The 27485-nt window shown below is 42.8% G+C and overlaps 1 protein-coding gene and 1 pseudogene across 2 annotated transcripts in view; one reads left to right on the top strand and one right to left on the bottom strand.

Moving 5' to 3' along the window:
- The window catches only part of LOC149447816 (fibronectin type-III domain-containing protein 3A-like), a 163675-nt gene that overhangs the window by 19241 nt on the left and 116949 nt on the right, over positions 1-27485 (top strand). The window lies entirely within an intron of this gene.
- On the bottom strand, positions 26300-27464 carry LOC149447817 (lamina-associated polypeptide 2-like; annotated as a pseudogene).

The following is a 27485-nucleotide window of genomic DNA, read 5'->3' as shown; positions in this document are numbered from 1 at the left end:
TCTTTACTTTGTTTCCAGTGTTTACCATGTGAGTGCTGTGATTGGTCACAGCAGTCACATGATAAAACACGTGATTGCCTGAACACAGCCGTAATGTGATATGCTGTGTTCTGGCAACACACCAATCACCGGGCTTTGGGGTGTGCGCTCTGTGAGCCGTGCACGAGCCATTGATGTGGGCTGATGTACGGTAACATTAGCCCTCATCAGCACTGCTTCCCATCCACTGTCTATGTAGAGTGGGTGGACGGGGAGTGGTTAAATAGCACCAAAAATTGTTCTATTTGTGTGCAAAAAAAGCTAAATATTTCATATGGGTACATTGTTGCATGACCGCGCAATTGTTATTCAAAGTGCCACTGAAAGCTGAAAATTGGCCTGGGCAGGAAGGCGGTAAAAGGGCCCAGTAGGCAAGTGGTTAAATCATAAATATGCAAATGTTAGCCAATCCCCCACTTGGTGAAAAAAAAACAAAATGAAATATTCTGACACAATTCATATATAATTTAAATTGCACCAATAACAAGATCAAAATCAAAAAGTTGATAAGCATAAATAGTCCAAAGAAGTGACAAAAGTGCTCCCTGCTTGTAAACCTCTTCACAAAAAGTGCTCCTGTGCTCAGATGTGCTCCTTAGATTAGAGGGGCCTCTTACAAATGTTGGTGATCTTGAATTACAGAGATCAAAAGCGCTTGAATCTGAACTCCAGGCTGGCACTCTCACTGTCAGACCCTCAGAAGATTAAGTGACCTCATCGATGGAGTGTGTAGACAAACCAAATAGCAGCCCTAGTTTTAAATGTCGCTCACTGCAATCACATGTGTAAAGCACAAATAGGGAGAAGCTTCCTGGTGTTGTAGAATTAAACTTATATTTATTCATAAAAGTATTGCACTATATATTAAAAGCGTCTGGTCGTGGTGTCAGCCAGCGTGCCAATACGTGATGTCACACTCGGACTCTTCCCTTTGCGTTTCCCCAAAAATGGCGACCTCTGGGATTGGAGGAGCTGACCAAACCTGTGCTCTCCTGCGTAGTATGGTCAGCTTTTAATAGTAAAACAAATGGACTGGCGGGAACACCAGGGTTTACGCACAAAGGAAGCAATACAAAAGGAACAGGATACTTTTTCATGCAAGTACAAGATACAGCAGGAACCTATCAGGAATATGAAATGTTTGGTTTACATATTCATTAACGCGGGATTAAACTCTTGAGTACCACAAACTGAAACCGATATTTAATTCATTTTTAATATTCATAGTAACCTCACCCATCCATGTCTCCCTCCTTTATTTTGTTGATAAGTCACTTTGAAAAACGCTCCCCAGCATATCTAGAAGTGACCATCTTGGTAAGTAAGTGCAAGTGATTCATGTAGCATTTACTTCCTGGAATCCATCTGCCTTAGGTTGGGCATGCAAGCAGGAGGGTGTGCTTAACTGAGGATACCCCTTCTCTCTCCTCCAGATGAAATTAAAAAAAAATGCCCACTTGGGATGTATGACATCTATTTTGCCTAGGCCAGAAACCTGGAACCAACTGGAGAAATGTATAACAAAACAAAAAAAACGCTTAAACCAGTAAATATATCTTTCAATCCTATTTACTAATGCTAGCAGCGTAAGGATTAAAAATGGTTAAAATGTACTAAACCCACAACAGTAAAAATCAGTCTGTATATGCAGTAAAGCATGCTTGTTATACTCACTGTGGAACCTAAGGGGTTAATCCTCTGCATTGTGTAAAAGGTGGTTTGATCCTGTCTTCTCTGATACTCGCCTTCTACCGTCCTCAATTCAAATGCTGATACAACACAGCTCTAGGAGACAATCTGCACTTGCTCAGTTTAGTGTGTATTGCTAGAGTAAGTTTTTTTTCTTTTTGGGTGGGTGCATGTGATCAGCACAGGGCCAATTGGCACTGTCCAGACAGAGGATCAGGGGTTATGAAGCCTCATAGGACAGTCATAGCAGAATGAAAACTCCTACAAGATTAACCAGTTCTCATCTCATCTGGACACTGAAAAGTCACAAGACTGCTATATACTGCTGATGAGAAAAGGTATTTAGCAGTTTATATTGACTAAATTGCATTTCCATGTTGTGTGTACTGTGGGGGACCAAATATAATGAATGCAGGGTTCTGGGTTTAGTAACACTTTAATGCTGATTGAGAGAGTTTAGTTCTGCTTTAAAATTCAGTGTCTTTCATATAAGGATTTCTCTGGCTGGATTGCCAGGTGCTGAAAATACATGCTAGAGTACAGTCAGGTCCATAAATATTAGGACATCGACACAATTCTAACATTTTTGGCTTTGTACACCACCATAGTGGATTTGAAATGAAATGAACAAGATGTGCTTTAACTGCCGACTGCCAGCTTTAATTTGAGGGTATTTACATCCAAATCAGGTGAACGGTGTAGGAATTACAACAGTTTGCATATGTGCCTCCCACTTGTTAAGGGACCAAAAGTAATGGGACAGAATAATAATCATAACTCAAACTTTCACTTTTTAATACTTGGTTGCAAATCCTTTGCAGTCAATTACAGCCTGAAGTCTGGAACGCATAGACATCACCAGACGCTGGGTTTCATCCCTGGTGATGCTCTGCCAGGCCTCTACTGCAACGGTCTTCAGTTCCTGCTTGTTCTTGGGGCATTTTCCCTTCAGTTTTGTCTTCAGCAAGTGAAATGCATGCTCAATCGGATTCAGGTCAGGTGATTGACTTGGCCATAGCATAACATTCCACTTCTTTCCCTTAAAAAACTCTTTGGTTGCTGTTGCAGTATGCTTTGGGTCATTGTCCATCTGCACTGTGAAGCGGCGTCCAATGAGTTCTGAAGCATTTGGCTGAATATGAGCAGATAATATTGCCCGAAACACTTCAGAATTCATCCTGCTGCTTTTGTCAGCAGTCACATCATCAATAAATACAAGAGAACCAGTTCCATTGGCAGCCATACATGCCCACGCCATGACACTACCACCACCATGCTTCACTGATGAGGTGGTATGCTTAGGATCATGAGCAGTTCCTTTCCTTCTCCATACTCTTCTCTTCCCATCACTCTGGTACAAGTTGATCTTGGTCTCATCTGTCCATAGGATGTTGTTCCGGAACTGTGAAGGCTTTTTTAGATGTCGTTTGGCAAACTCTAATCTGGCCTTCCTGCTTTTGAGGCTCACCAATGGTTCCCATCTTGTGGTGAACCCTCTGTATTCACTCTAGTGAAGTCTTCTCTTGATTGTTGACTTTGACACACATACACCTACCTCCTGGAGAGTGTTCTTGATCTGGCCAACTGTTGTGAAGGGTGTTTTCTTCACCAGGGAAAGAATTCTTCGGTCATCCACCACAGTTGTTTTCCGTGGTCTTGCGGGTCTTTTGGTGTTGCTGAGCTCACCGTTGCGTTCCTTCTTTTTAAGAATGTTCCAAACAGTTGTTTTGGCCACGACTAATGTTTTTGCTATCTGTCTGATGGGTTTGTTTTTGTATTTTTCAGCCTAATGATGGCTTGCTTCACTGATAGTGACAGCTCTTTGGATCTCATCTTGAGAGTTGACAGCAACAGATTCCAAATGCAAATAGCGCACTTGAAATGAACTCTGGACCTTTTATCTGCTCATTGTAATTGGGATAATGAAGGAATAACACACCTGGCCATGGAACAGCTGATAAGCCAATTGTCCCATTACTTTTGGTCCCTTAACAAGTGGGAGGCACATATGCAAACTGTTGTAATTCCTACACCGTTCACCTGAATTGGATGTAAATACCCTCAAATTAAAGCTGACAGTCTGCAGTTAAAGCACATCTTGTTCGTTTCATTTCAAATCCATTGTGGTGGTGTATAGAGCCAAAAATGTTAGAATTGTGTCGATGTCCCAATATTTATGGACCTGACCAGGGGCGGACTGACCATTTGGAAACTCGGGCACTGCCTGAGGGCCCGGGGTTAGTAGGGGGCCCCATGAGATGCCCCTGGTACCTTTTTCATAGGGTTTTTTGAGTTTAGGCAAGGACACAGTGGCCCCATGATCCTCTATTGCCCGGGGGCCCCATGAGTTGTCAGTCCGCCCTTGGACCTGACTGTATATTAGGCTTACATTTTTGATTAATCAACCTCGTTATTGGCATCTGTTGTATATCACGGCAATAGATTTTCTAGCAGAAATGTTTCTATCTTTGCCACCGTGACATTAAAAGGGCTAAAAATGTAAGCAGGCAAAAATAAAACTCCTTAGTGATGATATACTTTGTGATAAAGCAAATCATCAAGAATTTACCAACTACAGAAAAACTTTTCAGCCAACAGGAATACTCAGTCGACAGGGTTTCATTACTGTCGGCAACACCTGCTGGTTGTCCTAGACTTGAGATACATTGGTTTTATAACCCTAAAGGAAATGAAATGCACCTTTCCAGCTGTTAGGTGGGTAGAGGTGTAATATACTGTAGTTCTTGAGATGTGTCTGGGTTGCATAAGCACCCATAATCACTGCTGTGTTCTCTATTTATCTAACCTTAATTTATTTTTGCCTTTCCTTCCTCCTCTACTGTACGGCCATCCGCATGGATAAATGATCCCACAGGATATATTTGTGTGAGTCAGAATTCCATGACATGACTGTCTAGTCCTGTGGCCACTTGAAGTAAAGTCTCAGCAGGTTTATTTTGTGGATTAAGACTGAAATCTCAGGAATATAATACCGTTGGGTTGTTTTTACAACACAGTGCTTTTCATTTCTGGAAGAAATGGCAAAATCCCCTTCTTTCCACATGTTGGACATTGCTGTATAAAATCACATGCTGTTTCTACAAATGTCAGGGGATAATGTGTTGAAGCCAGAGTTTGTCCTTTTGGTTGTGTCTTCCAGTCTTTAAGGAAGAACTCCAAAAATTCAGACTGTATATCTAAATACACCTAATCTCCCGTATTAACAAAACCATGTTGCAGTTTCATAGAAGTAACTGCTCTCCCTGTGAAAAACACTTTAAAACTTTTGTATAGGAAAAGCATGCAAATGAGAAATTCCTCCATCTTCTATTACCACCAACAGACTTCCAACTGTCCCATCTGCAGTGAAGAGTTGAAAATGAAACAATGATACTTATCAGTTGCTACAGGCTCCAAAAAAAAAAAAAAAAAAAAAAAAGTAAAGTAACACTTTTTTTCATACTTTACTTTGTTTATGTATAATACTAAATTCCTCTGCGGCTAACTTATCTCCTCTGAACTCACTGCTGCAATCAGCTCTGTGTAATATAATAGATGGAATTTATTTATTACAGGAATTTATATAGTGCCAACAATTTTATGTAGCACTTTACAGACTGTATGTTCACATCAGTCCCTGCCATCAAGGAGCTTAGCATTTCAGGTGCCTATCTTGCATACATACATCCATGTGCATAAATACGAAGGCCAATTTTTAAAGCAGCCAATTAACCTATCAGCATGTCTTTGGAAGGTGAGAGGAAACCCACAAATGCACAAGGAAAAACCGTGCAAGCTCCATGCAGATGGGATTTGAATTGGGCACCCTAGTGCTTTGGCATCCATTACAGTCTGAATATTTACTTTAACCACAATATGGTGGTTCCTCCCACTGATGCGTATGTCACTACAGGACACTATACATTTTTCATATTTGGACATACACTTCAATGACATACTTTATAGGTATAGCATTTTTAGCATGGATTTGGTATTTGCAGAGTAGCAGTGGGAGGATATGCAATTGCTTAGGGCTATTTGGTTGACTGTATGAACAGGGGACCATACCACTTTTATTTTCTTCTATATCAGCTTTGTTAAGCTTGTTCCTATGTTGAAATAAAGGATTTAATATAGATGACAACATTTTTTGGTATGATGTATTCAACCAACCTAGCCAATATAAGCTCTTGGCTGAACTTGATGGTGATACATGACCCTTAAAGTTCCTTGCCAGTTTTGGATGTGAAAAGAAATCTTCAATAGGAGCAGCTTATTTCAGTCTAGTAAAATTTAATCTGTTCAGCTTCACTGAGTCAAGTCGCTTTCTCTGAACTCTCTGGCTTCTCCACAGGCTTTTGGAACAGGTGGTTTATTTGTGACAGGTGCTCTTTAATTTTTATTGTCTTTGTTTTTTATGAAATATGAGTGGGTCTGCTCTGTTAAAATGTCAGGTCGTTTGTTGATGAACGAGTTTGTGATGTATTATTGAAATTCTCAAAGGCCATGGACAATGAAATGATGCAAGTGTTACGCATAGCTGTATATTTGAATACGATTTTACATGGTTAGCTGCACATATCCAAGATCTCATTATGTCAGATCAGCTCTTAACTTCTGAAGTCTTTCTGTAAAGAGTCATCCTACTAGCCTTGTGATCACCTTGCCCTTTTAAGTGAGAGTAATTCTCTATTGTAGGTTACAGGGTGGTGTTTTTCAAACAATGTCTTGGAAGGGACACTATTATTAAAACATACATTTAAAATTGAATATCTGTCCATAACGGAGGCTAATCTACTCATGTTAGCTACCTCTCAATTACAGAGACAATTTCGGAGGTTTGCCCCTGAATAGAGTAATCGCTGCTTTATATTCTGCTTTGTAGATGTGCCTGTCGGCATATGTCGGGGAGCTATTGAAAATGAATGGGCGCACTCATTGTGTTAATGCTTTATTTTTTGCTTTTCAGATGGACCTATTAACATGTGCTTGGGGGGGGGGGGGGGGGCATTGAAAATACATGGGCACGCTCCCTGTGTTAAAAAGCCAAAAAAAGCGTTTCATGGCATGAAGGTGTGAAGGTGCCTCTATAGTTACCATACCTGAGGGCAGCAAATTTTTCAGGTCTCACCCTGAATGATTGTTTTTCTACATGATATAGAGGCTCATGAGTTCTGACTTGGGACCTGTCATGTGAAAGGGACCCATCAGAAACGCCTGTCAGTTTTTCAGGCAAGCCTGATCGGTTAGTCCATTTACCCCTATGGTCAGGCAGGTGTAAATGAACGTCTGTCCCTTTACACCTGCCTACTTCTGGGTCTGAGGGTCTGATCCAGTCCACTTAAAAAAAAAATATAGGGGATCACACATCTTCTGTACAGGCAGATCAGAGGGTAGTCAGGTGTAAATGGGTAACAGTCCATTTTAAACCTGGCCACCAATACAGCAGACATGCTCTGTCCATGTCTGCTCTGCATAAACTGAATTGACACAGATGGATGTGTCATCTGCTCCCTCTGCTCTGATCAGCAGGGGATCTGTGAGCTGGTGATTGGGATGGAGTCCTCCCCATCTGAAAAGGGCCTTATCTGTAATTAAAGGAAATGTACAGGTATTTTGATTTTTTTTTCTTACACTTTTGTGCAGAGCTCAAGAGCTTGATGAAATAATCATGCTAACATTAAAAAAAAAAGTTTCTGTGTATGGTTTGTGATTATACAGTGGATATAAAAAGTCTGCACCCCCCTGTTAAAATGTCCAGGTTTCTGTGATGTAAAAAAAGAGACAAAGATAAATCATTTTAGAACTTTTTCTACCTTTTTAATGTGACCTATAAACTGTACAACTCAGTTGAGCAACAAACTGAAATCTTTTAGGTAGAGGGAAGAAAAAAAACCCTAAAATAATATGGTTGCATAAGTGTGCACACCCTAAACTAATACTTTGTTAAAGCACGTTTTGATTTGATTTCAGGACTCGGTCTTTTTGGGTATGAGTCTATCAGCATGGCACACCTTGACTTATATTTGCCCACTCTTCCTTGCAAAAACACTCCAAATCTGTCAAATTGCGTGGGCATATCCTGTGCACAGCCCTCTTCAGATCACCCCACAGATTTTCAATGGGATTCAGGTCTGGGCTCTGGCTGGGCTATTCCAAAACTTTCATCTTCTTCTGGTGAAGCCATTCCTTTATTCATTTGGATGTATGCTTTGGGCCGTTGTCATGCTGAAAGATGAAGTTCCTTTTCATGTTCAGCTTTCTAGCAGAAATCTGAAGGTTTTGTGCCAATATTGACTGGTATTTGTAACTGTTCATAATTCCCTCTACTTTGACTAAGGCCCCAGTTCCAGCTGAAGAAAAACAGCCCCAAAGCATGATGCTGCCACCACCATGTTTCACTGTGGGTATGGTGTTCTTTTGGTGACGTGCAGTGTTGTTTTTATGCCAAACATATCTTTTGGAATTATGGCCAAAAGGTTCAGCCTTGGTTTCATCAGACTCTAAAAAACATTTTTCCACAAGCTTTTGGGAGACATCAGATGTGTTTTTGCAAAATGTTTCCAGGCTTGGATGTTTTTCTTTGTAAGAAAAGGCTTCTGTCTTGCCACTCTACCCCATAGTCCGGACATATGAAGAATACAGGAGATTGTTGTCACATGTACCACACAGCCAGTACTTGCCAGATATTCCTGCAGCTCCTTTAATGTTGCTGTAGGCCTCTTGGCAGCCTGCCAGACCAGTTTTCTTCTCGTCTTTTCATCAATTTTGGAGGGACATCCAGTTCTTGGTAATGTCAAAGTTGCTCCATATTTTCTCAACTTGATGCTGACTGTCTTCACTGTGTTCCATGGTGTATCTGCTGCCTTGGATATCCTTTTGTACCCTTCTCCTGACTGATACCTTACAATGAGATCCCTCTGATGCTTTGGATGCTCTCTGCGGACCATGGCTTTTGCTGTAAAATGCGACAAGAAAGACCTACTAGAACAGCTGAACTTTCTTGGGGTTAATCAGAGGCACTTTAAATGATGGCAGGTGTGTACTGACTCCTATTTAACATGATTTTTAATGTGATTTCTTAATTTTGAACACAGCTACATTCCCAGTTATAAGAGGATGTGCACACTTATGCAACAACACCATTTTAGTTTTGTATGTTTACTTCCCTCCCCCTAAAAGATTTCAGTTTGTTGTTCAACTGAGTTGTACAGTTTATAGATCACATTAAAGATGGAAAAAGTTATGAAATGATTTCTTTGTCTCATTTTTTTTTTTACTTCACAGAAACCTGACATTTTACCAGGGGTGTGTAGAACTTCCATATTTGGTCATTACATGCTTGACTTCATCTACTTCCTTTTATTGTGCTGCACAATGGTTGTACGTTAAGCTGACCATACACAGAATTTCATTAGAATGTTTGTATAAAAAACATTTGTCAGAACACTCTTTCTTGTCATCATTAAGTCAACTTAAGCCGGCCGCATCAAAAAATCAGCACATTGGTGCATCACACTGTTTTACTTTTTTGTTAAACTCTATTGAAATGTTACAAAGGGGTATATTTCCTAAATCTGTTTAGTGCAAAATCAGGTTCACTGCTGCATAGAAACCAATCGGCGTCTAACCTCAGTTTATTCAGTTAAGGATGTTGGGGAGAGAACTGTTAGTAAACAAAACAGTTCTCCTCCCTGTTAGTTCCTGCACACTGCTTTGCATGGCTGTGCAAAGCACAGCCATGCATAGCAGTGTGCTTATAGTGAAGCACAAGCAGAACATGATGTAAAACAGCACACAGTTAACCCTTTGAACGCCCCACATGTTAGCCCTTTCCTTCCCACTGTTATTAGTACAGTGGCAGTGCTTTTTATTAGCACTGATCATTGTATTGGTGTCACTGGGGATGTCCGTTCCCCCCAGTGTCAGAATGCCCACTGCAGTCCCGCTATAAGTCGCTGATCGCCGCCATTACTAGTAGAAAAAAAAAGCCCAGTATATATATACCGACATTTGTAAACGCTACTTTCATGTAAACCAATTAATTTTACACATATTGGGATTTTTTTTAGCAAAGACATGTAGCAGAATACATTTTGGCCTAAATTTATGACGAAATTAGATTTTTTTTTTTAACTGGACATGTTTAATAAGAAAAAGCCATAAATACTGCTTTTTTCCCTCAAACTTGTCGGGGTTTTTTTTTTAAAATAAACGCACAGACGATCAAATACCACCAAAAGAAAACTTATTTGTGGGGAAAGAAAGGATGTAATTTCATTTGGGTGCAGCGTTGCATGACTGCGCAATTGTCAGTTAAAGTAACGCAGCACCGCAACACAAAAAATGGCCTGGTCAGGAAGGGGGATGAATCCTCTGGAGGGCAAGTGGTTAATGTGCAGGTATTTCTGCTCACTTCCTGTTTGGCTGTGGGACAGAAAGTAAAGGCAAATCTCTGCAATGGGACACAGATGGTGAATAAAAAATCTGACAGGGCTTATAATTAGGGATGCGTCGAAATTTCAGTGGCCGAAACGTTTCAGCCGAAAACACCCCTTTTGGGCATCGGCCAAAATGGGGGAAAAAAAACAAAAAACAGATAAAGGTGCATTTTTAAAAAATGCATGTTTCGGCTAAGGGCATTTTGAATTTTTGATTTCGGCACCAAAATTTTCATTTCGGTGCACCACTAATTATAATCCTCCTTTACTCTATCAAAAATGAAAAAAGTTTTCTCTAGTTCTACTTTAATTAAAAAGTGTGCAAAGCCACCTTAACAGGGTTGGCCCCAAATACTGTTTCCTCTATTGATATGGTAAACTGTTTCAAAGGGTGTGATTTCCTGTTTCTTTTAGTAGGAAAGACTTTTTAAAGTCATTCTTTTCCTCCTTTTGGCAGAGAATGTGTTAATATAGTTTGAAAGAGGACAAAAAAACCCTTTTTATTATTGTGGGTTTGTTAGAATTGCACATTGTGTCTGCATCATCAATCTTGTACTGGTACAACTAGAGCCGGCATCGAAAACTTTGGAAAATTATATTTTGAGTGTTCTGCTTCATCTTCGGAAACATGCCAATTCCCCCTTTTCCTTCTCTGTTTTTTGTACATCATAGCCTTTTGATTTCCGCTCTCTCACTGAGTCATCACATCTCTGATTTTGCCTGTGGGATGGTCTTTTCCAGACTATACAATGCAAAGGTCACCCAGTGTACACTGGTCACTTGATTATTTATCAGTAAACAATCTTAAACTGCAGAGTCTTCGGAAAAACCGTCCAGTTTCATGAACCACCCAGCCTGCACACTGAAATTGTCTTAAATTTCCATTCTTGAGTTGCAGATGTGGAATGTTAAAATGGCATAAATTATCAGTAATAAAGTTCCAGATAGCCAAGAGCTGGATTTACATCTGGTCGATTCCTCACTTCCCTCCTGGTTTTCTGAGATCGTCAGACAGAATTGTTTCCTGCCTTCCTTTGTCATATCTTATGAGCAAGGAAGTCCATAAATGAGGGCTATATGTTATTTTAATATATAGATTAAAGGGAAATGTTTATAATTTTGGAGTCTATTTTAAAAGTTTTTGTGTAATAACCTTATGACATGAAAGTCTCAGCCCATTTATAGGGTTTTTTTTTTTTTACAAAAGAGCTTACGTGACTTCAAGATCTCTCTCTACTTGAAACTTTGATAGAAAACTGTGAAAATATGGTTTTGTATCACTGGAGATTGTTGAGCTCTGCCAATAGGTTATTTTTAACAAAGCTGGTAAGGCTGGTCTGTCAAATGTGAAAAGAATGTCACTGGCTCTAATGGACAAAGTATACATATGAAATATTTAAACTTTTTAGTTTTTTTTTTTTAGTCATTGGACTAATTAAAACCACTAATAAAGGGTGGAAGACATCGGCATTATAGTGCATAAAAGGAAGCTGATAGATAGATATAGATATATATCTATATCTATCCCTTCACTCCCAGGTACTTTGTCCCTATGCTCACTGTTCTCTTTGTCCTTCACAACCTCTAGAAAAACCTGGTACTGTTAGTTATGAGATTGCACCTGATCTTCTTTCTTTCCTCCCTTTACCTGGTGCTTGGGCCTCAGAGGCCAATTGTCACATATGGGGAGGGAAGGTTGTCAGCCTTAAATTAGCAAAGTGTAGCTTCACTTAAAGAAAGGGAGAAAGCTCAGGATGGGAAATGGCTTGGTGATACTTATTTTAGTTTTAGTAGGGACAGTAGGAGTCGGGGCCATGAAAATAATCTAAAGAATTGCATCTCTCAAATGTCTTCATGGTTTTTATAATGGCCATTTTTTTTTTTTAAATCAGAAAAAACCCTCAAACTAACACATTCCTCCAGCCACACAAACAAGGTGACTATCAAGCCACCGCCTTCTGTTGAGCAGGGATAGCCACAGATGGTCCCTGCGTATTCAGACAAATTTCAGTGTATGGCCAGCTTTATGTTAAGCAGACTCAAAATGTGGATTGGAACAAGGGTTGAGGGCCAGTGTTGAAGCTCATGTTCCTGTCCAACTTTGGAGTACAGACTGCTAGCATCAAATGCCTCAAAACCTTATTATAGAGTATATTTTATCTAGATTGGCCTATGATTGTTGCATCTCTAGTCGGTTATGGGTTCATTACAAGCTAAACTGTCATTTAGCTGTTTGAGGTTACTATCAGTTCTATGCTGCACAAAAGTCAATGTATGTTTATCTTATCTTGTGTTGTCAGCCCCATAACTCTTCAAGATAATGAGCATGTACCTGTGGTATCATAGAAGAGTTTAGGAAACACTAACGGCTAACTGACCCTTATGAAAAAGATTGTTTTAAGAATTTGATTAACTTCTCTATCTAAAAAGTGTCATAATTACATGGTTTATGCTTCTGTCAGTGTTGAAGATTCATTCTATTCTTTTGATAATCAGATATCCATAGAACAATTCATACAGAGAATAAAACACTGGCGAGACATCTGCTAGTTTTTCATTAAATCTGGCAATATAAGTCCCTGTCTGATCTTTCATTGACTTGTTTGGTGTACAAATGTTGTACATGTGTGGTGAAGAGACTGTTGCTTTCTTTTGGAGAAAAGGATGCAACCCTTAATCAGTCACAGATATTTGCTATGGATGCACTAGTAAGCACTTTTAAAAAGCTTAGTCCCTGAAAAAGCTTACATTTTATTTAGTTATTGGCACAGATGACCAGCAAGCTTCTTATCTTTTAAAAACATCAAAGATGTATGCACATAAGGTGATCTGCAGCTTCCAACAAGGCTGTTGAAGTTGTCAGTGTCTTGCAGCGGGACTTCCCAAAATGTGCTCTGCGTTTTGGAGAAAAACCTTAGAGAGGCGCGACACCAATATTTGACTTTGTAATCTCTGTGTTTAGGAGTTTTGGTAGAGATCCCTTGGTCACAAGACACCTCATATGTACTAAAGATGTGTTTAGGTAAACTGACCGTAGTATGTCTGTGTATGCATGTTAGGGTAATACCTTAGATCGTCATCTTAAAGTAGAGCTTCACCCAAAAGAAGAAGTTCCCTTTTAAGGCCTCCCCCCCCCCCCCCTCCTCATTTTGTGTGGGGTGGGGGGGAAATACCTGGTGTGCGTCCAAGATGCTTGCCTTTGGACAGATGCAGGAGAGGCGGAGGGGAAACCACCAGCAGGGGCCCCAGAAGAGGAGGTGCACAGAGCAGGTAAGTATAACATCTTTATTGTAACTTTTTTTTTTTTTTAAAGGGCATTTATAATCACTTTAAGCACATTGTCTAGTCTTAGATGAGGATCTGATGCCATTTGAAGGCAAATTACTGCAGAAACCCAGGTACTTAAAGGAATCCACATACTGTTTCTTGCCCCGTACACTTCTTCCACATTAGTAGCCTTAGAACACGGTTGCCTTTTTGGATAGGGCGAAGTAAAACCAGGCTGTTAAGCTATGTTTTTACCACTCCACCTTAGGCTGCAAAGGCAGTGATGTACACGTGCTTGTGTAAAGAAAAGTGAATGGGGTTGTGCTGCACCTGCATGCAATGCAAATGGAGGCAGCACAGTGTTGTGGGCTTTTAGGGGTTAAAACAGGTAGGAGGAGGTGAGAATGCCTCCTTACTGCCTGTAAAATGCCCTCTGCAAAGTGACCTTTTTCTAGGCAAACTTATAGTACCTTTTTGTAACTAATTATTATTATACAGGATTTATATAGCGCCAACAATTTGCTCAGCGCTTTACAATAGAACAGGAGACAATACAGTAACAATACAGTTCAATACAAGAGGGTTAGGAGGGCCCTGCTCCTTGGAGTTTACAATCTAGGAGATTAAATGCAAAGGACCCCCTGTGTGTCTGCAGTTTTAGCCAGGGAGGAGGAGTGATGGTGAGAGAATATATTTGTTACCAGAATTATTACATTTGTCTTTTGTAATCTAGGAATAAAAACATGGGTCAAGTATATAAATAAATATGGTTTATATAAAAATACTTAAAAATCTGCTGCCTGAAAATGTTGTTTTCCCTTTAAATAGGTCAGAACCCTAAGGATACTCCTGTGGTACAGATTTATACAATGCAGCCAGTTCCACTTGGGAGTCCATTTACTATAGTCTGTGTTCTGGCCGATTGTGTAACTTTGGATGCTGTGAACCCTCATATTCCAGCGAGCAAATCTGCATGCTGTGAACCCTCATCCTCCAGCGAGCAAATCGTTCCATGGAACATGTTGCCCAAATGTTTACTTTGTAACAAAGCGTTTGCATTCTGTCAGGGTTCACATCAGCATCAAAACAAACAGTCCTTGTGGATTCCCAGGCACAAGAGCCTGCTAAAAGGGTCACAGCGACCTTTGCTTTTTTCTCTGCAAACACAGGTCCGGAAACGAGGTCCTGGAGCTATTGTACCCCAGTGTTCTTTGTTAATTCTTTGTTGTAAATTTGGACAAGCGCTGGCTGGTTTTACCATGTCATTGCTTTGTGCCTCCTTTCTAGCTTTTAATGTTTGTATAACTCTTTCCAGATCCTTGGCTAATTTTGTGGTTTCCTGTGTATTGATCACTTTCACTTTTGGCTTTCATCCAGATTTTTGTGGATTATAAGTCACTAAAACTAGACTGCATTTTCAACTTTTAGCTAACCTTTTACACTGAAGATTGCCTTCTCTCTTCATTCAGAAAAGCTGGCCACAGCAGACAGATTAGTTTTTTTTTTTTTTTTGTGCCTAGGCCAATTAAGCAGTGCTTATCATAGCTTAGTCATCATTAAAATGAAGACCTACCAGTCCATCCCCCACAGTTACTACCTTTGTACCACTAGCCCCTCCCTCTTAGATTGTAAGCTCCAAGGAGCAGGGCCCTCCTAACCCTCTTGTATTGTTGCTGTATTGTCTCCCGTTATATTGTAAAGCGCTGAACAAACTGTTGGCGCTATATAAATCCTGTATAATAAAGTGCATATTGAAACGTGTCCTAATGAAGCTGGTAGACTCAGCCTGCAGGCCCTATACATACAAGGCCAAACTAGGGTTCAGCAAGCTACTGTTTTTTTTTCTTAAAGTCTTAGGCTCCATGCACACTGGACATTTTAATAACGCTGGTAGTGTTAGATTTGTAAAGTCACGTTAAAAACGTGAGTTTTTAAGCGTTTTTGTATTAGCATTTTTTCACATTTTCTAGAGGGTTTTTTTACCCTTTTTTTTGGGAGGGGGCAGGGTGGTGGGTCAAAAAAAGTCCAAAACCACTGGTTTCCTGCATTGCGTCGCGTTAGAGCATTTTTACAGCTAAAAAGCTATTCCTGGATTGCGAGTAGGGCCCTCTGTTTCCTCTTGTACCAAATTGTATTGTAACTGTAATGTCTACCTTCATTTTGTAAAGCGCTGCGCAAACTGTTGGCACTATATAACTCCTGTATAATAATAATAATAATAAACTCCTCTAGAAACCCACTACTTCTGGGGTTTTTTTCCAGCCAAAAAACGCCCCTGCCAAAAACAGTCTGTGTGCATGGACACATAGGATAACATGCTGGGGAGTTAACTGGCTGTAGAAAAAACGTCAAAAGCCCAAAACTGCAACTGTAAAGAATTTCCAGTGTGCATGAGGACTTAGGATGCTGGTCGTAATCTGACAACATCCAACTCCTAGTTAAGTCTTTTTGCAGGCTGTAGATTCACAGCTCCATGCATCAGAGGCTCATTGCAATCTAACAACCTTTAGGATTGAGAACAATATCACACTCCTACACCAGCTTCTTGTAGGAAATATTATATGCTGAGGCAATATTTATTTGGGAGCTATGTTACAGTATGAATGGCAAGAGGCTGCAGTCTGCAATAGACATTTCTGTCTGATATTGAAGAGTACATTGGACACATGCTTCGTTGCTGAATAGTGCTTACTCCACTAAGAATTGCACAGTCCCACTGTATGGGTAGTTTTACATTTCCCTGCAATTTAGCTGTAATTGCACAGGGAATGGACAACATGTGGTCAGCTTTGGTCTATTGAAGGACATTGTAGTGTAGATGATAAGAAAAATTGCAATACTCATAGTTCCTATTCCCATTTTCTTGTGATCAGTGATCTAAGCGCAGCAAACTGAAACCTGTTTTGTTGCTGTGAGTCACTTACTGCCAGGCAAAAAGGAAATGTAAATACTGCACTGTGCATCCATTACCTTACTCTTCAGTTTTGGTTGCAAACATCTTTTTACATTGCTTCTAAAGGCTTTTTACTTTCATGCATTCTATGTTTGACAAATAAAAAACCTTCTGTGTGCACACCCCCCGCAGCCCTCCCTAATATTTATCCAAGTCCCTTTTGGGTCTCTTTGTCCTCATTGGCTCCCACTGCTGTCAATCATAGCCAGTTAGGAGGGAGTAAGGGGTGGGACTGTGCCACACTTTGTGTCCATGGCCATGGATGTAATGGATGAAAGTCTGTTTCCTCTGAGCCAAGCTAATTTCCTGCACTGCAGACTAGATATTTTTTCTTGCTATCTTTTGGGCATTGGTCCCCCTCACCTCCCTGACGAGTTCTACCTCTGGAGCCTTTGAGAGAGGACCCAGGTGCTGGAGGTGTCTACATCATGCATGCAGTGATGTGGACTTGGAAGGAATGACCCCATGAATGAACACTCTGGGTTGTGCTTGGAGATCTGTGTAGCCAGCCATCTGTCATTCATTTTCATCTGGCTGCATGGAACACCTGTGCATCCTGCACAAGTGAAGACAGCCCTTAGCATAGTTGTATGGATCAGTATACCCGTATAAATGAGACCTCATTGTGCATTTTTAAATACAAGCAGTACAAGTACCTTAATTTGACTTGGTATTCACAAGGTGGGGTGGAAGAGGAGACCTGTAAGTAAAAGTGGAACTTAGTGATTGCAAAGGCATTTTTTTAAAATAACAAATATGTCATGCTTAGCTGCTCTGTGCAGTGGATTTACACAGAACATCCTTGATCTTCCTCTTCTCGGGTCCGCCGCCGATGCTCCTGCCAAACACCCCCAGAGCAAGCAGCTTGCTTTGGGGGCACCTATTTAGGCTTGCTCCAAATCCATTGCTCTGTGTCCATTCACTATGCCCAGCCCCCATTCTCTCCCCATTGGCTCACTTGCTGCTTTCTGCTGCCAATGAGGAGGGAGAGTCCCGGGACAGTCGAGGCTCTCGTGCACATCGCTGGATCGAGATGGGGCTCAGGAATGTATTGGGGCTGTTGCACACAGAAGGTTTTTACCTTCATGCATTTAATGCAAGGTAAAACAACCTTGAGCCTTTATAGCCACTTTTATTAGAGAAAGATTAGGTCCCCTCTCTGGCTGTATACATTTTAGGACTGAATGTACAGCAATACAACATCTTTGGGATGGTGAAGCAGCTCTCATATGTGCTTCATGTATGTATTTAGCAGTTTACTTGAAGTTCAGCTTTTCCTAGTCATTGCTCTTTGCAGCTCCATATGACATAAGCCCAGAGGCACCCCACTTCTTTTCCATACTCACATCTCTTCAAGTGTTAGGGTGAAAGATTTGTAACATTCTGTTTTCCAAGGAAGAGAAAGCAAATTGTTGGCCTCAGTCACACTTATGCAAGGGCAGTTTTGTTATCGTTTGACAGTTGTGAAATCATTTCAGAAGAAGCTGAAACTTAGTCTGTGTTACATAATAAATTAATGCTTGTGACACCCGGGGACTTTCTAAAAAACTTACACAGCCTCTGATAGAAAGGAATCTGTTTTCAATGAAAGACTTGTTCACAACAAAGCCCAGCCATCCTCTTGAAGTTAAAGTCCAGGCTATTCCTGCTCCCCCCCTTCAAGCCCTCTTCTAACTACCCTGTAGAGGGAATATGCAGTTAGAGATCTTAGGTTGTACACCCCTTGAGGGTTAGGGACTGATGTGAATGTACAATATATATGTAAAACGCTGTGTAAACTGATGGCGCTATATAAGTACCTGTAATAAATAATATTTGTCTATTCACTGGGTGCTCTGGTCTGGTCACATGATCGGCTCCCAGCGTCAACTTCAGGGGAGTGGAGGAACAGTCGACCGTATTATTCATGCAAATTGCAGCTGGAGATGGAAGTTGCAGAATACAAATTCTTGAACAAGATGGTGGTATTCCTGCCCAACACGTGTATGAAATGCACACTGTGGGAGATCAACATCATATTGAGAATTCCTATTTGGTACAATAATCTCATTTCTAAGTGTACCTTTTGAATACCAGAACTTGGTGGCCAAATAACTGCTTTTCTCTTATATATGGAAAGAGCCATTTGATAATGGGAACCTGGGCCTCCTGTAAGGTCTTTTGCACACAAACACAAGGCAAAAAGGCCATGTTTGTAACTGTAGCACAACCTTTTTTACAGCTTTATTGTCTATTGGACAATGCATACAGCTGCATAGATCTGTGTTGCAGCAATGCATTCAGAGTCATAAAAAAAAAGGAATTATTTATGTTTGAGCGCAGTAAATGAGATGCATATGCATGTATACACAAGTATATTTGAATGTGTACACATAAATTGCAACACTTGCAGCTTGAGAACAGCTGGTTTGCAGGTAACCAAAATTCCGACTGAATTGGACTTGTCTGCAGATCTTCTTTTGAAGGCAGCAAAGGATATGGAAATGCAAGACTCTGGGTGCAGCAGGTTTTTTTTAAACTCTTAAAGGCCCAGTTGAATTTTTATTTTAAGTCGGCTGAATACATTCCTGGTGCATCAGCACTAAAGGTTGACAAATTCTTACAGTTTGTTTTTAATTTAAAAGCCTCAACAGTCTATGTAGAAAGCTTGTTCCCTGTCAGCATGCTGAAAAGAAGGCCCTGTATGAAAGTAGTGATCTCTCCACCTGACCTGCTGAGCCCCACCTATAAACAGTTCATGTAGCACAGCTTGTTCTCCCTGCTGAATGAAGATATCTAGTTTTGATTTATTAGGGTTGTGTCGGAGAACCCACTGCTTCCATAAAAAGAGCAAGGGTCCTTCTTTGCATCTTTGCAGCATGCTGGCAGGGGGCAGACTTTTTTGCTCAAGGTGTGGTTGTTTCCTAAAAAAAAAAGGTCAAAATCTTTAAACGCTTTTTTTTTCTCTAATTCTCTTGGAATATATTTAATAGATTTGAACTGAAAGTTAATTTAGCCTTTAAAGTAAATGAAGTGAACTTTTTGATTCAAAGCCCATCTTTAGGATGGAGAAAAAAAACCTGCATTGCACATGTTTTGGACAGAGTGGAAATGGATTAGAACACCTATTAGGGGTTTTTTTTTTATTGTCTGTGCCTCAGTTAGAGAGATTCAGCCTATTTGTCCTGTTTGCCATTATCATTGAAAGTAAAAGAAACCCCAAATATTGGGTTGTCCCTGGAAAAGTAAGTGGATAACTCTTCCTATGGGGACACTAGTTCTGGTGACCTGGGGTCCCCAAGGAATTCCCTTAATTTGCAGAGATTTTCTCACTTCCTGTTTTGGCATTGGGACACAGGTGGCAAAAAACCCCCAAAAAACTGACGACGAGTTATAACCCTCCCTTACTTAGTCTGTAGGACTCCACCCCACTGCAGTTGTGCTTTTTTTTTTCTTGTGCCTGGAGTTTGGCTTTAATCCTAATGGCAGTATTAGTAGCAGGATAAATTCACTGGCTGTCTATCACTAGGTGTTTTCTGGAAATGACAGTTAAAGAACAAAGTTGATTTTAATCCTAGTTTAACAGGTCTGAAGGTGTATGTCATAGAGGTCTACTGTAATGTCTATACACAGATGAAATCAGGGGCGTACTGACAACTCATGGGGCCCCCGGGAAATAGGGGATCATGGGCCACCTGTGTCCTTGCCCAAACTCAAAAAGGCCTATGAAAAAGGTACCAGGGGCATCTCATGGGGCCCCCGGGCAGTGCCCGAGTTTCCAAATGGTCAGTCCGCCCCTGGGTGAAATACATATTTATCATGTCAGATTATCACAGCCTGGTCAGACAGCATAGGGAGATCCATGACCTGATTTTTCTCAACTGCTGTTAAGCAGTACATCTTGGTCACCTCCCTGCCCTTTGTCTGTTATTAGAGAATGAGGGAGTAAAATCACAGTGCTGAGACCATCCCTTTGCTCACTGGTCCCTCTCATCCAGGTAGCATGTTTCACTTTCAGCACATAACCTTGCAGCAGAGACTGATATGGTTATGCAGATCCCTAATTGTTTACTATTGTCATGGATTTCTGTATTTAATGCAAGTTTTCCCTCTTTTTGTTCCTCAGACTTCCTTTAATTCGGAGTTAATAGTAACCAAATCTTCATTTCTTTGAGACTGTATTGAGGGCATAAAAAACACCACCTTGCCCAGTAAATCTATTGGGGATCTTTTAGGTTGCATCCCATACCCACTGTAGGTCTTTAATATTAATGTCATCTGTCAGTATCTGTAATTGATAAGAACTTGAATTGCTACCCAAAAGTATATTGAAGATACTCCCATCTAGTTCTTTGGATGTCCATAGGTCTGCTTACACTTCAGTGAGTGCAACCTAAATGTTGCAGACTCTTCATAGCTCTGGACTAAAGTATGCATATCTTTCAGCAGGAGTGGTTTTTCTGTCGATGTTTTAGTGGCTTTATTTTGATTCAGTAATAGGTTAAGAATTGAGCATAGACATGATGCTCTTTGCTTTTATTGTCAGTCAGAGTTGTGCAGAATTGGTGCAAGTTGTTTTTTTGCTCACCCAGACAGACCTCCATAACTGCTAATGGATGCTCAGTCATATGCAAAGCATGTTGTTGGATTTTAATGGCTGCTTGATGTTTTACCTTAGTGGGAGATGTGTGCTTTGGAGTATAAATATTGTCACGGTGGCACATCATTTTGCTTGCTGTCAGAGTTTCCAATTTGTGTGATGCATAGGTAAGTAAGTAAAACCTTTTGTCATATGTGGTGTTGGATCTTCCAATGAATGACTGACCAAATACACATGTATGACAGCTGCAGAGATTTCCCTTTTGGACTTTTAGGCTGAACTATGACCCACCTTGTATCTGATTAGTCTTCATTAAATCTTTTATAGTCTAGATCAGGGGTTCTTAAACTCCTTAATCCGGGGACCCAAATAGGAAAAATGTTTCTGTACTAAGACCCAAGAAAATAACTATTGCCAATGCCAGCAAAGCCACACACAATAAGAAAAATGATGTGTTGTAGACACTCTTCACCATTTTTGTGTGGTTCTAAGGCATGAAGGTTTTTTTTTTTTTTTTTATCTTAAGGCATTTTCTGCACTGAGGTAGAAAACCTTCAGTACGAGCTCTCCCATTCTGTATGGCTAAAATCGCACCACATTCTCACCAAAATTGTGCAGGACCCTTTTTTGTCTGCACCAGAATCGAATCACATGGGTGTTTACATCATTGAGATCCAATTCTGCAAGTCGCACCATGTTTTGCAAACCGATTTCAGGGTGTTAACACACACACCTGCAGAGGTTTGCATAAACGGTGTGATTTTGATGCAGTGTGGGAATCGCACAGAAACGTGCAAATTCCGCACCGCATTAGAGTGAACCAACACTCATACTTACCTGAGCCTGATCTTGTTCCAGCAATGTGCACAAGAGCAGGAGATCCCTCCTCATTGGCTCAGACACATTGGCTTCCGCTGCAGTCAATCACAGCAAATAAGGAGGGAGCGGGGGCGGGTCATACTCTGTGGGTCTTATGGACACACAGAGCTGGCTCAGGAGCAAGCTTGCTTGAGTGCCTCCATGTCAAGCTGCTTGCTATAAAGGGCATTTGGTGGGTGGAGGAGCCAGGAGCACCATTGGGGCACTCAGGGAGAGGGGGATCTGGGCAAGTAATGAAGGCCATATATGTGTCGAATTCCAAACAAATTTTCTTTTGGAAATTTTGTACATTTTGTACCCAATGGTGCCACCATTGATTCGAAATTCAACCAACCAAGCCTTCAATTTCTCCTCATCTTGCTACAGAAAAGAATTTTCTTTTCTTTCCAAGTCACAGTTTATGCTAATTTCTTTTTCGTTTATATTTCCCACACATTTCTCCCATCACTGATTCGAAATTTGTTAGTTTTTAAAAACATTTCCAACATGCGTGATCATTCACATTCGATGGTCACACGAAAATCGTCCGTTTCTGTGACCCCCTAATGGTGTGAAATGCGAACGAAGATTCTTAGAAAAGATGTTTGAAAGAAAATCCTTTCGGAATTAGACCCGTATATGGCCAGCTTAAGTATAGCATGTTTGTTAATTAAAAAAACAAACAAAAAGACATCTTTTACAATCCCTTTAAGCTGGGACATGTTTTCAACTAATGCTGGGGGCTCTTCACATCCTATCACAACCTTGTCTGTTATTTTCACTTCCTTGGCACACATGCTTCGGCCACCAATACATGCCTATGCTGTCAACAATATTTTTAAAATATATTTCAAATGTTTTGGGTGGGAAAACATTTGAAAAATGTTAACTGCGTTGTTTAATGGCCACTTCTCAGATTGTTGCAGTATACGATTTAAAAGGAAAGTGTACTGTATCACCATCGCCATTGATTCTAGGCTTGGACAAACTAGGCTTCAACAGTCAGTGACCTATCACAAACACGTCCATGACTCAATTTGGGTCCTGGCGAGAAATGAGCAATCGGAAAACACGTGAAAGGAATGGTGTGTTTTTTTGTTTTTTTTTTGTGGTCAAATATTGTGTAATAATAGAGGTCAAATGCTGCTATTTCATCGTCGCCTATCGAGTGTCATGTGTTTTACAAAAAGGAGAAAACGCAGTTATTTACCTGTTAACTGTATTTCCAGAAATCTTCTAGGACAGCTCACTTGAGAGATAGGGCTCCTCCCAGGAAACACACGCTCCACCTTTTTTTTTCCCTTTATAGGCGTCCTCTCTCCCATTGGCCCCCAGTATAAGAATATGACCGAAGGCCTAGGAGAAAACAGACGAAAACCGGTAATAAAGATATCCCCTCAGAGGTTCGCAACATACCTGCACATAATTGTGTGATCATACAGTAATCGGGGGGGAGTTACGCTGTCCTAGAAGATTCCTGGAAATACAGTTAACAGGTAAATAACTGCGTTTTCCCTAGTCATCTTCTAGGACAGCTCTCTTGAGAGGAGTAGAATAGAAATACGTACATTAGGGCGGGCACCTTGCTTGTAGGACCTTCCTGCCAAATGCCTGGTCCTTGCTGCTGATCAGGTCCAGCCTGTAATGCTTAGTAAAGGTGGCGAAACTGGACCACGTTGCGGCTCTGCAGATCTGTCCGGGGGAGGCCCCCCCTTTTTTCGCCCAGGAGGCCGCGGTGGCCCTCGTGGAGTGGGCTTTTAGGCCGGGCGGTGGTGACAGGCCTGCCGTCTTGTAACCTTCCGAAACTGCCTCCCTGATCCATCTGGCGATGGTGCCCTTGGAGGCACCGTCCCCCTTCCTTGGCCCCTGGAATAGGACGAAAAGCCGGGACGAGTGTCTCCATGTCTTTGTGCGTTCGATGTATGTAATCAAACATCTTCTAACGTCTAACCTGCTATAGTCCTCCGTGCTGCCCGGATCGGCCTCCAGGGAAGGTATTACTATTTCCTGAGATCTATGGAAGTGTGACGCGACCTTAGGTAGAAAGGCCACGTCCGTGCGGAGGATGATTCTATCCAATAAGATGGTGCAGTATGGCTCAATCACTGAAAGGGCATGCAACTCGCTGACTCTGCGGGCAGAAACTAGTGCTGTGAGGAGGATGGTTTTAAGAGTCAAAGATCTGAGCGAACACTCATCCAGCGGTTAGAAAGGCCCTTGCTGAAAGCTCTTCAGGACTGTGCCCAGGTCCCATGTGGGGTATTTTGGCATGGACGGGGCACGGCGCCTGGAGATAGCCTTCAGGAATCTGATTACTAATGGGACTGCCGCCAACCTCAGCTCCAGAAAGTTCGACAGAGCCGCTACCTGTACTTTGAGGGTTCTGGTGGCCAGATTCTTATCCGCCCCGGCTTGAAGGAATTCAAGAACTGTATGCAAAATGGGGGCGCCCGGTGCCTCGTTTCTGACCTTCCAGGCGGAAAACTTCTTCCAGACCTTGTCGTACAAGGCATTCGTCGACCTCTTCCTGCCATCCAAGAGGGTGGCGACCACTCTTGCCGACAGCCCCTTTTCTGCTAGCCTGTCCCGCTCAGAAGCCACGCCGCTAAGGACAGCCTTTCTGGATGAGGATGCAACACTCTCCCTTGGGTGAGTAAATCGCGTGTGGGTGGTATCATCCATGGGTCTGCTAAACTTAGCTCCTTCAACCGGGAGAACCAAGATCTCTTGGGCCAGAATGGCGCGATCAGAATAACTTTGGCTTGAGACAACTGGATCTTCTGTACCACCTTCGGCAGTAGTCTGAATGGAGGGAAGGCATAAAGGAGGTCTCCTTCCCACTGCTGGGCTAGCGCATCTATCCCCGCGCTTTTGGGGTCCTTCTGCAGGCAGAAGTACCTCTCCCGCTTTGTGTTCTGGCTGTTGGCAAAGAGATCCATAGAGGGGGAGCCCCACCTGGCGCATATCTGATCGAACGCTGACTGGCTGAGGCACCATTCTGTCTGGATGGCCTCTCTTCGGCTCAGCTGATCCGCCAACTGGTTCAGGTCCCCTTTCAGATGTACTGCCGTGATGAACTCTAGGTTTTCCTCCACCCAGCTCAGGAGGGATCCGGCCAACTCCATCAGCCTTGGGGACCTTGTGCCTCCCTGCCTGTTCAAATATGCCACTGCTGTGGTATTGTCGGAGAGAATCTGGACACCTCTCCCCCTTATCTTTTCCTGAAAGGTCGTAAGTGCCTTGAAAACTGCCAACAGCTCCCTGTAATTTGACGACTTGCTGGAGTCTACTGCACCCCACGTGCCCTGGGCCAGGCCGTCTTCCATATGGGCGCCCCAACCAGTCATGCTTGCATCCGTGGTGATCCTCACTGGGCTGGCCAGCCTCCAACTTCTTCCTTGTTCCAAGGTGAGGACGCTTCCCCACCACCTTAGCGATTCCCTCACTTCGTGCGTGATGCGGATCCTGGAACTCAGACCCGCTCGGCTGCCGTCCCAGTGGGAAAGGGTGTGATTTTGCAGAACCCTGGAGTGAAGTTGCGCCCATTGCACCCCTGGTATTGCCGCTGTCATCCTCCCGATTATCCTCATCGCGGTCCTGACCGTGCAGGTCGACATCCTCCGGAGGGCCCTTGTGTCCTGCCGCAGGTTGAGGGCTTTTTCTGATGTCAGGTACGAGCGGGCATGTGCGGAGTCCAGGACGTACCCCAAGTACGTAATCCTCCTGGAGGGGGTTAGCTGTGACTTCTCTTTGTTGATAAGCCACCCCAAACTTTCCAGAAAAGATATCGTACGTTCGATGTGGGATCTCAGGCCTCCTTCTGTGTCCGCAAATAAAAGCAGGTCGTCCAAATAGGGGATGATGTTTATCCCTTCCAGTCTCAAGACTCTTAAAGGCTCCGCTAGGATCTTGGTAAATATCCTCGGGGCCGACGACAGGCTGAAGGGGAGTGTGTTGAACTGAAATAGCACAGGACCCTTTTCGCCTTCCAGCGCAAACCTCAGGAATCTCCTGGATTCTTCCCTTATCGGGACATGCAGGTATGCGTCTTGCAGATCTATCGAGGCCATAAACACCCCAGGTGATAGGAGTTCCTTCACCGTGTGTATGGATTCCATACGGAACTTGCTGGGCCTCACAAACTCGTTCACCTTTCGCAGATTCAAAATCATCCTGTAAGTACCTGACGGCTTTTTCCTTAGAAAGAAATGGGAGAAGAATCCACTTCCCCTTTCCTCTTCTCTTAACTGGCAGATTACGTTCTGACTGAGCATACTCTGTAGGAGGTCCACCAATGCATCTGCCATGGCCCTGTCCTTTGGCAGGGGTGTTGCAAAGAATCTCTGAGGGGGGGCCCTTGTGAACTCTATTCTGTACCCCTTGTGGATGGCCTCCAGAATGTAGGTGTTCTGGGTTATCCTTAGCCATTGTGCGTGGAAGCGCCCCAGCCTCGCTCCCACCTGGCCTCTCCAGTCACTTCGGCTGGGTTTTGGGTCTATTCTGGCTTGGGTTGAAGAGGAACCCTCCCCTGCCTCTCGGCTCGTTCCTGCCTCTTCTCGCGCCCCAGCCTGGGCGCTGGGTTTGGAACCTAGCTTCCCTCGATGTGTATCGCCTGGATGGGCGAAACCCCTTCCGTCCAACTTGCCTGCTGGGGACCGGGAAGCTCTTTTTCCTGTCGGCCGACCTTTCCAGGACTGAATTCAGCTCCGGCCCAAAAAGGAGTTTTCCTTCAAACGGCAGGCCGCAGAGTTTAGACTTGGAGGCCAGGTCCCCCTGCCAAGATTTCAGCCAGATAGCCCTCCTCGCCGTGTTTATGAGCGCTGTAGATCTAGCAGAGAGTCTGATGGTCTCTGCTGATGCGTCCGCGATGAAGGCTACCGCTTTCTCCAGCACCGGCAGCGATTTCAGAATCTCTTCCCCCGGGGTGCCTTGTTCCAGATGCGAACGGAGCTGCCCCAACCACACATCCAGGGTTCTGGACACGCAGGTCGTCGCCACTGCAGGTTTGAAATTCACTGCGGACGCTTCCCATGCTCTCTTCAGGAACGCATCCGCTTTCCGATCCATCGGGTCCTTCAGGGACCCACCGTCTTCAAAGGACAGGTCCGTTTCCTTCGAGATCCTCGAGAGGGGCGTCTGGCTTCGGGCAAGTCTCCCAAACCGAGGCATCTTCCTCCTTAAAGGGGAAACGTCTCTTGAGGTTCTTGGGAAGGAAAGCCTTCTTCTCCGGCTCTTCCCATTCTCTCCTGATCGTGGACCATAGGGCAGGGTGCACTGGGAATGTACGGCTGCTTTTTGCCTGTAGCCCTGCGTACAGTTGGTCGTGGAGAGAGAGGTCCTGCTGTTCCTCCTCCAGATCCAGGGTCTCGTAGATCACCTTTAACAGGTTCTCCGTGTCTTCCACCTGAAAAAGGAACCTGTCTGCCTTTGGGCCCTGAGCCTCAATCTTGTCCTCCTCCGAATCTGAGGTGTCCGACTGTTCGGCCTCTTCCCAGTCCCTTACAGTCGCTACCTTGTCCAGCTTCCTCTTTTTCCCCCCTTGGGTGCTGCCTGAAGTGCCCGGTTGGGGCTCATCCTGGGCCGGCCCCGGTTTCTGTTCCCTGAAGCTTTGAAATGTCTTGGACATCTCTTGCGTCATATTCTGTAGGAAGTCTTTAAA

Source organism: Staurois parvus, unplaced genomic scaffold (assembly GCF_062004578.1).
Source record: "Staurois parvus isolate SC_StPar_1 unplaced genomic scaffold, SC_StPar_1.0 ptg000668l, whole genome shotgun sequence".
In the NCBI taxonomy this organism is placed as follows: domain Eukaryota; kingdom Metazoa; phylum Chordata; class Amphibia; order Anura; family Ranidae; genus Staurois; species Staurois parvus.
Note: the sequence above shows the minus strand (reverse complement) of the source record. Positions and strands in the feature narration are given on the sequence as shown.